The sequence below is a fragment of the Mustela putorius genome, unplaced genomic scaffold (genome assembly GCF_011764305.1).
Source record: "Mustela putorius furo isolate JIRA1106 unplaced genomic scaffold, ASM1176430v1.1 tig00003850_pilon_pilon_pilon, whole genome shotgun sequence".
Lineage (NCBI taxonomy): Eukaryota > Metazoa > Chordata > Mammalia > Carnivora > Mustelidae > Mustela > Mustela putorius.
In genome coordinates this window covers 17,498,731-17,513,846 of record NW_025422002.1, presented here as the reverse complement: position 1 = coordinate 17,513,846, position 15,116 = coordinate 17,498,731, and the positions used below count along the sequence as shown (strand labels likewise).

At 45.9% G+C, this 15,116-nt stretch overlaps 1 long non-coding RNA gene across 1 annotated transcript in view; it reads left to right on the top strand.

Moving 5' to 3' along the window:
• Positions 1-15,116, top strand: part of LOC106005606 — a 57,717-nt gene that overhangs the window by 22,935 nt on the left and 19,666 nt on the right. The window contains exons 5-6 of the long non-coding RNA XR_001179102.2: positions 3,599-3,806; positions 4,802-4,896. This is a non-coding gene — a long non-coding RNA (uncharacterized LOC106005606). The remainder of the gene's footprint in view (positions 1-3,598; positions 3,807-4,801; positions 4,897-15,116) is intronic.

Here is a 15,116-nt window from a genome sequence, read left to right as displayed (position 1 = left end):
TAGCTACTCTCAGTCCTTTCCTCATCCACATAAATTTTCGGATTACTTTGTCATGTTCTATAAAATTTTCTATTGGGATTTGAGATGAAATTTATAGATCAATTTGGGAGAGTTGTCATTTTTATGATACTGAGTCTTCTCACCCACGTACATATCTATCTCATTTACTTTGGCCTTTTTTTTTATGTTTTTCAATAAAGTTTTATAATTTTCTCCACAAAGATTCTGCACATCTCTTTTTTAGGTTTCTTTTGAATCCTATAAATGTATTGTTATAGTTATTGGTGTCTTTTTAAAATTAAAATTTCTGATTGCTAGTTGCTGTGGTCTAGAGATGCATTTTGTCTTTGTATTTTGACCTTGTATCCAGCAATTTTGCTCAAATCTTTGTTAGTAGCAGTAGGCTGTTTGTAGGTTCTATAGGACTTTCAGTGTAGATGATCTTATAATTTGTGCATGGTAAAATTTTTGCTTTTTCCTTTTCAATCGTTATACACTGCATTTCTTTTTCTTGTCTTACTGCACAAGCAAGGACTTTTAGTAAAATGTTGAAGAGATGTGATGGTAGGTGTCCTTGTCACATTCCTGACTTTTATTGGATGCTTTTAATATTTTATCATTTCATAAATGTATGGTGGGTTTACTTTGTATCATACTTAGGACTTCCATTTTATTCTTGTTTTGTTAAGCATCTTTGTTGTGAATGGACATTAATTCCACATATATTCAGATAATCTTATGGTTTTTCCTTTAGTCAATTGAGAATAAATATGTCCGTAGTTTTTTCTAATGCAAACATTCTTACATTGCTGGAAGAGAGTTACTTGGGTTACATACTTGGAAAAAATATCTGAAAGTGACTCAGCCTTTATGAAGGTTTTTCATTTTTTATTTTTGCTTGTTTTTGTTTTTCCCTCTGTGAAAATAAAAGAAGACCAAGCAAAACGAGAAAAAGCAAAAGTTATTTATTCAGAGCTTCTTATATTAGAGGAGTCAGCCACCACCATTTGAGTTTTGGAAGAGACTCAAAGGCGGGTAGAGGAGCAAGCAAGCTTTCTAGTGGAAAAAGGGAGGCCTTCAGGCGTGCCCTGATGGAGGTTGCTGGCTAAATGGAGGGAGCTAAATGGAGGGAGGCATCCTTGTGATTGGTTAGGGGAGCTTTTTGACTTTCTTTGGTTGGTCCTAAGTTGGAAGTGGGGACAAAATTAGAGAAATTGTCTGTTATTCGTCAAGTCCTACCCATTTGGGGTTGATTGTTACAAGAGTTACTGTTACTGTTTAGCTTCCTGGACTGTTTGCTAGGGATTTTGGTCTGACTTCCACAAATCCAACTTGTTGAGATTTTTAGAGAGGAGTCTGTCCCCCTGGGCTGGTGTCTAGATAATGGGTCAGCTTTCTGGGCTGGGTGCTACAGGTTGGGGGGCTGACTTCCATATATACAGCTGGCCACTATCTGCTTTTATCTTCAGTGTCCTACTTTGAAGGGTCTCGGTGTCAACCCCACAGTCCCACTCCTATTCTTGCTGAACAAGAATCGGAATTTGGGTCTCTGCTCCCCTGATGCCAGATCGCCCCTCACGCCCCCGAGCCTCCCCACTGACATAGTTTCTGTGTCGGCTCCTTCTCCTCCTTTGCTTGGTGTGCCGGCTTTCAGTTACCTTGCTCTTGTCCCCTTTTCTTTCTCTTCCTTTTGGCTTTAAAGGAATATTTGTTATATTTTATCTACTGCTTCTGTGTGTTTGCAGCAGGGGGATTTTTAGGTTTTACTGTCTGCCAAGTGGCTGGTACCAGAAGTCTCCAAGCCACTTTTAAAGTGGGAAGTGCTTTCATTCATTTTTTCACTCAAAAACATTCATTAGCTGTGTCTTGCCGAGGGCTCAAGCTGGCAGCCCCAAGCAGGATCTGGCCCTCAGTCATGTTTTTGTTCAAAATGAAACTGCAAATGGTTTGTTAAAGCCCTGATGTAAATGCTTTATAGAGAGCGTATCCTTGATGTTCACCAAATATTTAGAATTTGTGGTAGATTGCTTACAAAAATATCCAGAATTATTCCCTTCTCTAGACCCTTGCATCTTTGGGGTGTGATGCAAGGTGGAATGAGTCCCTTTCTCCACTCTGGACTCTGGGTTGGCCTGGAACCTGCCGGTAGGATGTGGCAGAAGTAACAGTGTTCTCGTTACTTCCCATCCTGGGTCTCCGGAGGCCCTGTATGTTTGCACTGTGGCTCTTGGAGCTGCCCAGCTGCCATGTGACCAAACCCAGGATCCCCCGCTGGAGGACGAGACACAGGTGGAGTTGAAGCCATCCTCAGTCCAGTTGCTTGGGCCAGTGTCCTGGTTACTGCAGGTGAATGAGCCAGCCCAGCTTTGGCCCCCCGAGCCCAGACTAGGCCAAAGAACCATAGGCCAAGCCCGGCCCAAATTGCTGACCCACAAAATCACGAGCTAAATAAATGGCGGGTGCTTTAAGCCACTCATCTTTGGGTGGCTTATTGTGTGGCAAAACCTTGCTGACCCAGGACACTTGCCTACCTACTGTGTCTGTGTTTACCGTCTGTGGCCTCTTGTGTCCCACCCAGTTCTTGTGCTGGGTCCTGAGTGCCCAGGTTGAGGTGAGGGAAAGGAAGCACCTGGATCAAGTGAGACACTGGCACCTATATGCCAGGTCGGTTCTGAGTGGCACGGTGGCATTGCTGTGGGTGTTTGGACCTGCAATGCAAAAAGTGAAAAAGTCTCCTTTAAGTCCTGGGATTGGATGGAGAATGGGAGAGGGAGTGTTTGAAAAGAAGAGAAAAGAAGGAGGACCCTTAGTTCAAGTTGGAGGAATAGGGGGTGGGGAATTGGCCAAGAGAGTGGGGGTAGGGGACAGGTGTGAGATTAGGACCAGGTTCTGGCCATAGGTCTGAGCCAGCATCTGTGTGATTTAAGAAGTCCTATCTGCTCTCTGAGCCTAACTTTTCTCACCTAACAACAAAGGGAGGTGGGATGAGATGCTGGTCTCCATGCCCCCACAAAGCCCAGGAAGTGCAATGGCTAGAGGGGCACCTGCTGGCCTGGGGGTTCTGTGTTCTAAGGCTGCCCAGCTCAGGTCTGATGTGACCTTTATTGGTTGAGAACCCAGGAACACTTTCCTCCTTCTTCCCTTCTTCTCTGCTGGCCTTTTTCCTTCTCTCCACTGTGACCTGGTTCTGAGAAACTTGTTCCCCAGTGGCTGAGAGCCAATCCCTGTGTGGACCCCCTGCATAGAAATCCCCAACCAAAGCTTTGGCTGGTGGGGACCTAAGCATCTCTACCTTCTTATAAATGATCTGGGGAGACTGAAGCACCAGCAGCGCCCCATGGACACGTTTGGAGAGTCTGGAGTTTCAAGCTTCAGGATCCTGGTCCATTCCATGGTGTTGCACTATGGAACATTATTAATCAGATGTATTTGGTGAAAAGCAACAGATATCCAACTTGAAACTTCTTAAGAAGAAAGAATTATTTTATATCAGTCTGGGTTACTTAAAGTCCAAGGGTAGATCTTGTCAGGCTTCAAAGATGTTCCGCAAAGATGTTCTGATGTATAAAAGATGTTGGTCATCTGTCTCCTTCCACAGCTCAGCCCTGCTCATCCTCTCCTGGTTCATGGCCAAGTTGACTGTTGGCCATTCTAGACTCACAACAGAGCAGGAGGAGAACTTCTCCTACCCAACTAATTGGGAGACATTCCTAGAAATGAGTCTGGGTCTTGTACCGATCCTTGAACCAGCTACTGACCAGGAGAGCCGAAGGAGCTGAGGTTTAGCTGCACCTGGACCACTGGCTGTGAGTGGGAAAGGGGGTACTCCGAGGGGAGTTGCTGCTGGGGAAGGAGGAAGGATGCTGGGCAGATAGAAATGACAGGTGTTCTCTCCTGGAGGGGGGGGGGGGCTCCTGGATGTCCTGGTTTGGCCCCGTGTTATGTACATCCTGGTTGAGTAGGAAGGGAGGAAGGATAGGGTGCTGTATGTAGTTAAGCAGATACATCAAGAGAAGAACACTCTGTTGAATGTTGAAGAGGGTTTCCTGAATGGGGAAAAGGGCTATCCAGAAAGTGGGGAACCAGGCTGTTTGTTTGACTGCACCACTTGCTTCCAATGTGTCTCAACAAATTTGCCTCCTTGAGGAATCTCTGAAAAGCATACAGCTGATCTCCTGTTTAACTTCGCTAGTGGCCACCCATCACCGCCTGCCTCAGGGTCAAAGTCAAGCTCTAGGTGATCTGGTCCGGCCCCACCTTTGGCTGCATTGCTTATTAACCCCTTCCACGAGTGTTTTCACCCTGCCATCCATGACTCCATACCAAGTCCTTGTTCCCCTGCCTGGAGAAGAGCAAGGACCTTGCAGTCAAACCCAGCCAGTTCCCACTGTTGCCTAACCACCATGCTACGCCTGCACAGAGCAAGTCGTAAGCATGGCGCGTCCTACGTACCACTGACTTAATGTGCATCAACCTTTGACTGTTGCATCAACCCTTTGAGGTTTGCTTTCTACAGCCCCATTTCACAGATGAGAAGCTGAGTGAAATGCCAGGGGTCACATGACCAGCCAGAAGCAGAGCTGAGAAGCAGACCCAGGCAGCCTGGGCCCAGGGTCCCTGCCCAGAGGGCGTTACTGTAACCAGTCCATGTGCTCATGACAGCCCAGGACTCGGTACCTTGGGCAACCAGGGAGGTTGTCCACCTCCCTGAGCCTCGGTGATGAGCTATAGTGGACCGAGGTCACCCCTTAGCCCCACCCACAGTGATGTGGCGCCTACTGTGTGCTGGCTTCTGTTCCAGGTGCAGGAGTGAGCAGTGAGCAAGATAAGATGGCCCTGCTCATAGGGAGCCAACAGCGTGGACCGGCAACCAAGTGAACAAGAAGACTTCTGGAAGTGAGTGCTGGGAAGCAAATTAGTGGAGGCACCAGGGAGCAGGAAGGAGGAGCACCAGGTGGGCTGGGCTGGGAAGCCCTTGGAGGCTGCCAACTGGGAAGCAGAGGAGCATCCAGGAGGGCATGGGGAGGGGGTTCCTGGCAGTACTGTGTGCAAGGCCACTGCAGCTGGAGTGTGGGGGCATGGGGCAGGTCAGATGGAAGCCAGACCACCTGGGAAGGTTAGAGAGTGTGCAGGGTCCTTAGAAAGATCACTCATGGGCTTTGTTTGCACAGGCGCTGTGACTGGGGCACTTCTTTTCCCTTCTTGGTTCTTGGTTTCTGTGCATATTCAGCAGGGTCTGGCCCTCATCCTGTGAGGCTCTCACCTGCAGTGGAGATGGGGGTCAGGGCTGAGCCTCTAGTCTCCACTTAGTCCCCCTGCTACCAGGGCTTCTGGAAGGTTGCCTGGCCTCCTTCCTTGTCCCCTCCCCCAAGAGGTGGAGCCCCACAGACGCCCCTCCCATTGCACACGGTGGGCGCAGGGTGCTGGGGCTGCACAAGCTGCCAGGCGCTGGAGGATCTTTCCTCTCCTTGACCCAGGAAACCAGCGGTGGGGACATACACCCCTGGGGCCACACTAGCCAAAGCTGCAGCCCTGTCTGGTTGTTGTTGAGGAGCCCCGAAAAGGCCCAATTGTTTGCTTTCAGCAGGAAGAACAGCAAACCCAGAGCTCTCTGCAGATCGTTCAGTGACAGAAGAAATATGCTCTGTTCCCTTGATATGGCCAATCTCGACTGAAAGATATGGGTTATGGGGAAGATGAGCAAGGAGAGGGGGTGGACAGAGGGAAGCTGGAGACCAGGAGATGCTCAGACGCACCAAACGTGCCTGGAAAATTCCTCTGTGTTTAAAAACAATACCTGAATCCCGCTCACCGTGCCAAATCAAGCAGCAGAGAAGTTTTAGAATAAAAGATGAAAGTCCTCTTATCCCTCCCTCTGCTGGTTTGTATTCCTCTCCCTGGCTTGATCATTTTTTTAAATATCTGTTTTTGTCCTGACCTTTTTTTAAATGCACATATATATACATATATAATTGTAGTTCGAAAAATAAATGGGATCGCATTATTATTCTCTAATTTGATATTTTTTCAATTGACAATATGCTTCTGAGATCTTTCTAAATCTCAATGTATCTTTCTCACATTCTTTTTAAGAATATGTTATAATTTTCTAACAATCCCCTAACCAATTCTTTCTTTGGAATAAAAGACTGTGTGTGTGCGTCTGCACATTGTGTGCAAGTGAGTGCATGTGTGTGTGTGTGTGTATGTGTGCACGTGCGCACACGTGTGTGTGTGTGTGTGTGTGTTTATATGTACATGCTCAGTATCCCCTCTTCTCTTCTGCTCAAACAGGAACCCTTCCTTGGGAGCCACCCCCACTCCTTCCCATGAGGTTCTGTGGGACCATGGCCCTGGCCTCAGAGGTGGGGGCCTGGCTCGGACATGATCCCACTTCCCTGTGGGGTCCAGGAGTGTCTCGGGCTCAAGCTGGGCCAATCTGAGTCCCTCTGAATGCAGAAGCAGCTCCACTTAGGGGAGCTAAGTGGGCAAAGAGCATGCGCTGTGCTTCTTGGGGTCGGGATCTGGTTGTGCTCCAGGCCAGCTCCTCTGTGCTCTTGCAGATATGCACTCCCCTTCCTCCGTCAACTGGCTAGGAATGGGTTTCTGCATTGATTAAGTGCCTACTGTGTAGGTGGTACTATTTTAGGGTAGACGTGACTACCCTAAAGTTTCATGGAACTTACCTTCTGTCAGAGGTAGAGAAAGCAGTCTTAAAGTCAGCAAATGGGCCATCAAGTCACCTCCAGGTAACGGATGTGGCTTCCTGGGATGAGGTCCCCAGTGAGGGTCCTGCTGTGGGGACCAAAGAGCTGTTGGGCCTGGAGAATGGGAGCGACGGCCACAAGAATTCTGCAACTGGCTGGCTGCCCCTGGCTGCTCTGGGAGGCTTATGGAAGGAAAGCGACGAGATCAGGGCTTTAACATCTCAGCTCAAGACACAGTCAAAGAATTAGAGAGCTTTAACAACATCCCTAGAACAATCTCTTTTCCTTTGTAGCCGAAGGGCTGAGATAGCTGAACATCAGACTCCAAATTTGATCACGGGGTTGCAGAGTCACAGCGTAAACTGAATTAACAGCTGTGACAGATCTGTTACATAAATGTTGAAGCACTGGTTGGGAAGGAGAGAAACACTGAGAATTGGAATGGGGGGATCTTAACGAACTCAGAAGAGCCCAAAAATAACCACTTCTCCTTGTCTAAACAGACGCATCCTTCCCTTCTTGGAAAACCTACAACAACCTCCCATGAACCAATCTCCTTGCAAGAGGGTGCTTGTTCTCCCCAAGTATTATCCTGTGCTGCTTGCTATCCTCAGAACCCAGTAGGCTCCAGGAAACAAGTCCAGAATTTGACCCGGGAGAAGATAAATTATGACTTCATGGAAATTTTCAAATGACCACATAATAGACAAAGAAGAAACTTGGCCACAGATTACAGATACTTCTGCATGCTAGTTGGCAGGCTTCAGCTCTGCACAGAACCCGTGTGTCCATTCAAACTGGCTGGAGGGAAGGCCAGCAGCTAATGCTTTAGGGAGAACAAGACCTCCGAGGAGATTGCAGGAAGACATACGTTCAAGTCCTGACTCCTGAGTCTGGTGTAGCAGATCGTATGTCTTAGGCTCCAAGCTCCCGGCAGCTGAAACAATGTTGGAATTTATTGTAGGTGGAAAGAAATCTAGGGGTCAAGTTAGCTTCAGGCTGGTTAATTCAGCAGTCCAGGGAAGCCACTGAGGATTCAGGTCTTCCCTTTCTCTGCTGTGCCCTCCCCCTGGGTGGATCTTCATGGTCCCAGGTTGATGGCCAGACCCAAGAATGACTCAAGGGGGAAGATACCATTTCACATGTATGTACCCATTAGGAGTGGGAAAGCATTTTCCAGCAGTTCCTCTCCTCCCACAGATTTTTCAAGTCTCACTGGTCAGATTAGAGTTGCCAATCCCATCCTAAACCAGTCACTGGCAAGGGAATGGGACTCTGTGATTGGGCTAGATTATTCATGGGGTGGAATAGATGGGGGAATCAGCCACCTAAACTTGGTGCCTTGCAAGGACCCCCACAGATCTCTCTGACAGCAACCTCTACTGGGCTCCCTCCCCCTCTCGCAAAGGGTTTTCTTCTACCTGGGGCAGCCTCCCCCAAATACCCCACATGCCTGGAAAATTCTACTTATCCTTCAAGCATCACTTCCTTCAGGAGTCCTCTAGCCACCTTTGCAACTAGAGGCTTCCTTTATTTTCTCACAGCTTGTCCTTATAGGGATCATTTACTATTTTAGGGCCTATTGTGTGTCTGGGTCTGTGTTCAGGGCTGTATTTATATCACTGAATGCTCAGGACAATCCATTAGCCCATTTGCTTGTGTGTGTCTATCTATCCATCCATCAACTGTCTGTCTGTTTCTCTGTCTGCCCATCCATCTGCCTATCCATTTAGCCCCTCACTCATTCACTTGTCTGTTCATCCACCCACCTATCCATCTGTCCATCCATCCACTCATTTGCCTGTCCACTCACCATCCACCCATTCTTCCCTTTGTGTATCTATCCATTGTTCCATCTATCCAACCACCTGTATGTCCATTCATCTAGCCACCCAATCAACAAATATGTATGGAATGCCTAAGTGGCTGTTGCGGTGCTAGGCACTAGGGATAAAATGATGAGCGAAAACTAGGTTTGGCCACAGCTACATTCAGAAGTCACTTTCTCTCATCCCATACACAGCCTGGAGGAAGGAACAAGCCATGGCTCAGAACCAAAGATGAACAACCCAGTGCTATGGTCTCAGTTCCAGGATGGCTTTGGGGTTAGAGGAAATAATTTCTGAATGGCAAAGCAGATAGAATTAATGCGTACTAGCTATGGCTAAGTTGTAGACATTTCAGAATTACTCTGAGAATCATGCTGTGTTGGGACAAGAGTTACATTATTTTGTATTCTTGCCTTCTATCCCAGTCTACTCCCCAAAGAGCAGAGGTCTCCCTTGCCCTGTTCCTCCGTCCCTGTCACCCTTAAATGATTAGAGATGCACAACTCACCAGAAATGATTTTTTGAGTGTGACACCCGAACGTATATACATTTATGCACAAATTATAAACATATCCTAAAGTCAATCCATATTATAAATATTAGCAGAGCTTCGTTTCTTGCCTGCTCATTGGGTCATATATCTCCAGATGTTTTATTTGTCACACACAGCTGGTGCCTCCTGCCCTCCAGTAAAAAGAAAAGAAAAGAAGAAAGTATTGTCTTTCCTTCCCTGCTCTGTCTGTGTGGTGAAGGATCTAGAGCATGAACAGAAGCGAGTAGAGCCAGAGATACTGGGGAAAGTGGGCCACTTTGGCAGAGAGCTGGGGAGGGATGGGATGAGACCTAGGGTGCCCCTGGGAGGGTATGGGGGAGCTGGCTTTGCAGTCCACGTGGGGTAAAAGGGGTGGTGATTCTGAGAAGTGTCCCTGGGTTATGAACCTTTGAAGCCTATTTGTGGATGGAGGCCAAGTTTGGGCAGACTTTTTAGATGCCTTTAGCTTCTGAGCTTTTCTGTATGTGACTTTCTTGAAAGATTTGAGGCAAGGTGGAGAGGCATGTTTTGTCTTTTGAGAGCTAAAAGAAGAAATAATGGTATAAAGCAAGTGTCTCAACCTCAGCACCACTGACATTTGGGGCTGGATCATTCCTTGCTGTAGGGACCGTCCTGTGCATTGCAGGATGTTTAGCTGCAATCCTGACCTTTCTCACTGAGTGCCACTAGCGTTCCCATCCCCCAGTATGAAAACCAGATATGTCCCAGGCACTGCCACCAGTCCTGGGGGACACTATCCTCCTAGGTCAGAACTGCTGGCTCGATGAAACAAGTATAAGGACAGGCTATTTCCTTGGGATGAAAATCTTAGAATTATGGGATGTGAGAGTATAAACATTTTCTTAAAAATAAGTGTAATTTCTAAAAACGAAATTAATACGTTGTAGCAGCAGAAAACTTACAAAATGCAGAAATCCACAAAGCCCAAAAAGACTCACCCCACTGCACTCACCAGAGATAACTGTTCTTAATATTTCATTTTATAATCTTCTGCCATTTTTCTATGCATATAAATAGACACATTTTCTATTTTTAAACAAAATGAGATTATAGTGCACACACTGTTTTGTAATGTACTATTTTCATTGAGTGATGTATGATGACCATCTTTTCATATCAACGAATATAATTCTGCCACACAAATATTCCCGGCTGTTGACTGTGACTGTGTGATTGTATTATAATTTACCCAATCCCCCATCGCTCCTTAAACATTTATTTTTATTTAGCAATTAATGTATATGTATTGTAGGAAAGTGTTAGATAGAATTTAAATAACAACAATGCAGCAAGTATACATCGCCCGCAATCTCACTAGCCATGAATAATTGGTGTTAATATTTTAGTGTATATCCTTTCTTACTTTCCTTACAAAAATGAGAAAATTGCTGGTACATACAATTTTATTACTCACTCTTTTCACTTCACAATACAATGGTCGTGTCCATGCTTGTATGACACCATTACTGATGGTGGCAGAGAATTCCATTGTATTGAAAATACATGATTTTAAATAACCGATGATTGCCTATTAGTTGACATTTAGGCTCCTTATTTCACCGTTCAAAAAACACTGCAATCAACAGCCTTGTAGCTAATTATTTTTTTAGTACGAATTTCTCCAAGAAGAATGGGTGGGTCAGAAGGTAGGAAAAATGCGTTCGGACGTGGAAAATGAAATTGCCCTCTAAAAAACTCTACCACTTTATGTTTCCACCAAGAAAGTACAAACGCCCATACTTCCATACCCTTGCTAACACTGAATATAATGATAGTAATAATAAAGTGCCAATTTTATAGGTGAAAAATGATAGCTGGTTGCTTTAATTTGCATGTACTTGAATACTAATGAGGCTGAACAATTTTTTCAAATGCCTTTTGGTATTTGTATTTTTCCTACTGAAAACTGTTCATACGCTCTTTGCTCATTTTTCTATTTGTATGTTAATACTGGCTTGATTATTTGTATGTTAAGAACATTAACCCTTTACCTGGATATACAGATTGCAATTCTTTTCCCAAATTCATCCCCTCCTTTCCATTCTGTGTCATTTTTCTTTTTGTTCATTTCATCTGTTTAAACTAAAACATACAGAAGCTAAAGATTTTTGTAGTCCAACGTTTGAATCTTTTGTGACTTTTGCTTTTGGTCTCATGCTTAAGATAGCATTTCCCACCCCAAGGTTTACAGATGCTCATTGATATTTTATGGTTTGTCTTTAAGTTAATATGTCTTTTTTTACCTGGAATTTATTTCATTTTGATTTCATTTGATTATTGCCTAGACCTACCACTTCTCACCACCTAGAAAGGCCCCTTGTCACCAGGGGTATCGTGTGAACGCCTGGCAGTCTCCTCACGCTCTGGCCCATTCCGTGGGCCTCATGGCTCTGCTTCAATGCACAACATTCATAGATTACGGCTTTATGACAGGTGTTAATATCTGGGAGAGCAAGCGCCTCCTCAGTTGACTTCTTTTCAACATTTCCCCGTCCATTCATGAACTAAATCTTCCGGGTCCACTTTACAGTGATTTCTTCAAAGTCAAAAAGATAAAAATCTCATTTGGATTTCAAGTCAAATTGTATCATCTTGAGAGGTCAGTCTGGGTGGAATTTATATAAATACCACACAAAGATTAAGTCTTGCCAAACAAGGATAAGGCACATGTCTCTATGTATTCAAGTCTTCCTTAAAATTTCTGAAAGATCTTGCATGCCTGGGTGGCTCAGTTGTTAAGCGGCTGCCTTCAGTTCGGGTCATGATCCCAGGGTCCTGGGATCGAGTCCCAGATGAGGCTCCCTCCTTGGCGGGAAGCCTTCTTCTCCCTCTTCTGCTCCCCCTGCTTGTGTTCCCTTTCTCTCTGTGTCTTTCTCTGTCAAATAAATAAATAAAATCTTAAAAAAAAAATAAAATTTCTGAATGATCTTTCTGGAAACCTTTGTAGTTAAAAATGAAATCTTTAGTTGAATTGCAGCGAGACCAGGGAAGGTGGTCTCTATGGTTCTTTTGTTTTTGTCTTTTTTGTTAACAGGTATTTGTTTACAAATTCTGACTGTAAAATATCTGGCCAGTTAATTCCAGGGGTGTTGCAAAGGAAGACATGTTTTCTGTTTGTTAGGTTCAAGTTTTATAACACGTACCCTCTCCCTCCCCACAAACACACCCACACACGCTGTTAATAATATTATTCAGAATCTTTATTGCCTTCTTTCTTCCTGCCTACTTGGTCTATCAAGATGGTGAGAAATGAATTATAGTCCTCAATTAGTCGAGTATATTCACCAAACTCCCTCATATTTCCACGAGTTTTTACTTTCTATATTTAAATGCAATGTAATTTGGTGCATAAAATTTCATGACTGTTTGGTGCTCCCTGTCCGTGTAATGCTTTTTGTCTTATCTGTGGCTACATCTGAAATTAATATTTGACCCATGCTTTCTTCCTGATTTTATACCCTGGTGTATATTTATCTTTTGTAACTTTGCTTTGGAAAGGTCTCTCCTGAACAGTGTGCAGCTTGATTTTGTTTTGCTCAATATGAAAAGTGGATTCTATATTCGGGTGTGCTTTAGGCTTACTGTAAAACAAGAAGTTAAACTCATATTGTTGTAATTAGTAATTCAGGCTTGCTGCTGTCACCTTACTTTCTGGTTTCTGCTTTTTGCTCCCCTTAAGATTTTATTGCTATTCTATTTGCTTTTTATGTCTTTCAAGGTTTGGGGGAGTTTACGTATTCTGTTTTTAGCTTAACTATTTTCAGCTTTTTTGATCTGTTCTTTTGCCCTTCTTTTCTAGTTGCCAGATTCAGTAATCAAACATAGCACTTTTGGGGTCCGTCTATCAGATTTTTTTGTGTGTTTTTGGTTGCAAGAGACAGAAGTCTGAACAGAGTGCCTTCATTCGAAGTGGATGCCTTGGCTCTCTTAATCACCGATGCAGGAATCTGGTGGCTTCCGATGAGACCAGGTCTAGGGGGCTTGGGTTGACAACCTCAGCCCTGTTCATATGTTATGTTATAATTACCTGCTTGAAGCTCTGTCTCCCCACTAGTGGGGAACCTAACTGGGTGAGTCTGTTAGGAACGCTTCTGGCTGCACTTTGAGACATACTCATATTTGATGATCTTAGCTAACTCTAAGTCTGGAGACAGACAGTTGTGTGGCATTGAATGAAAGGACTTTCTGTGGGATGGACGGGGTCAAAGGAACTCACAGTGTCATCAAAAAATTAGCAGGAGCTGGGAGCTATTGCTTCCTCCAGGCCCAAATGACCAGGGAAGGAAATCATGTTGCCAGAAACCAGAGGAAGGGGAGGATGGGGGAAGTCTTCAACAGAAGATGTGTTCTGGGAAAGAGGGGTGCAGCCACTCCAGGTAAGAGAGCCCAGAGAATGGAGGGAGTGGGAGAAGCATCCTGACCTCTGTACCTCTCTCTGATCTCTTTCCTTACCTCCCATGGGCCAGTGTCACTGGGAGGGCCCTGAGCTGATGGGGTTGTGTGGGGTGGGCCTCCTGGCTCAAAAGGGTAGGTAGGGGTTGGAGAATGGAGGGACACCAGTCTGGGATTGTTCTGGGGATCTACAAAACCAGAGTGTGTGTCAGAATCCCCGAAATTCTCCTGCCTTCTCATTGTGGTTGGAAGGTGTCTGCTACAGCAGTAGGCATCCAGGCTCATCTGACAGCTTCCCCACCAGGGCAGAGAAAGATGGGAACTTCCTGCATTGCCAGGTCTTATACTAGGAGAGACTCTCCTCCAGAAATGCCACAGAGCAGTGCCCCTTGCTGGGTCCCAGGCCCATGCTTCAGCCAACCACCTGTCCCCATGACAGACTGTCCTGATGGCCCTAGACGGTCACAATCCCCCTCCCTCTGGCTGGTATCCACCACAGGGTGGCACAGGGTTAGGGATTCTTGGCCTCATCCTGCTTTCCCAACCGACAGTAGTTGAAGGAGATCGTGCCCTCTGCTGATTTTTTAAAAGTTAACTTTCTAGAGGTGTAATTTACATGTAAACAATTACACCCATAGAAGTGTGCAAGTTCATGGGTGTTTACAGAGGCATTTGCCCATGTGACCACCACCACACTTGAGCTGCAGGAGGCCTGCATCGGCCCCCCAAGTCCCTTCCCACGACCCCAACCCCAGCTCTAGCAGCCGCAGGTCTGCGTTCTGGGACTAGAGGACACTCTGTGTTTGCCAGACGGCACAGGGGTGGGACAACACAGCACGCATTCCTCTATCTAGAGCCTCTCTCGCTCAGCACCGTGGTTTTGAGGCTCACCCAGGGGATGGTTTGTATCGGTGGTGAAGTCTTTCCTGTTGCCAAGCCGTTTCTGCCGCATGAACAGATGAACCACACTTTCTCTCGTCTCCTCTTTCTTTTTGAAGTACTTTCTCCATTTGGCTTACAGGAGAAACGCTCCTTCTCCACCTCCTCCTCTGATTTCTTTCTTCTCTGACCTCTTCATGCCGGGGCATGCTCAGGCTGGATCCCCTTCCCATGCCTGTCACACAGGTTCCCCAGCCTTACCCAGTATGGGGCCTTCCAACGCCCCCTCCAGCTATGCTGCAGGGTGTTTCCTCCCAGATTTACGGCTTCTGCCAGGCCCCCTCCCAGGAACCCCTGCTGTAACAAATGACCACACATGGTGTGGCTTATGCGATGTGTTATTCTCTTACAGTTCTAGGGGTCAGAAGTCCCAGCATCCAGGTGTCAGTAGGACTGCGATCCCTTCTGGGGGCTCTAGGAGAGAATCTGTTCCCTTGCCTTTCCAGCTTCTAGAGACCTCTTTGTTCCCTGGCTGTTGGCCTCCTTCCTTCAAAGCCAGGGAAGCAGCTTCCAACCTGCTTCTCTCCGTTTCCTTTCCTGACTCTGGCCCTCTTGCCGCCTCATGCCTCCTTTCAAGAACCGATGTGATGCCACTGAGCCTCCCTGGATAATCCAGAATAATCAACTCATCTCAACATCCTCAATTGAATTACATGGGCAGAGTCCCTTTTGCCCTGGGGGGTGACATATTCTGGG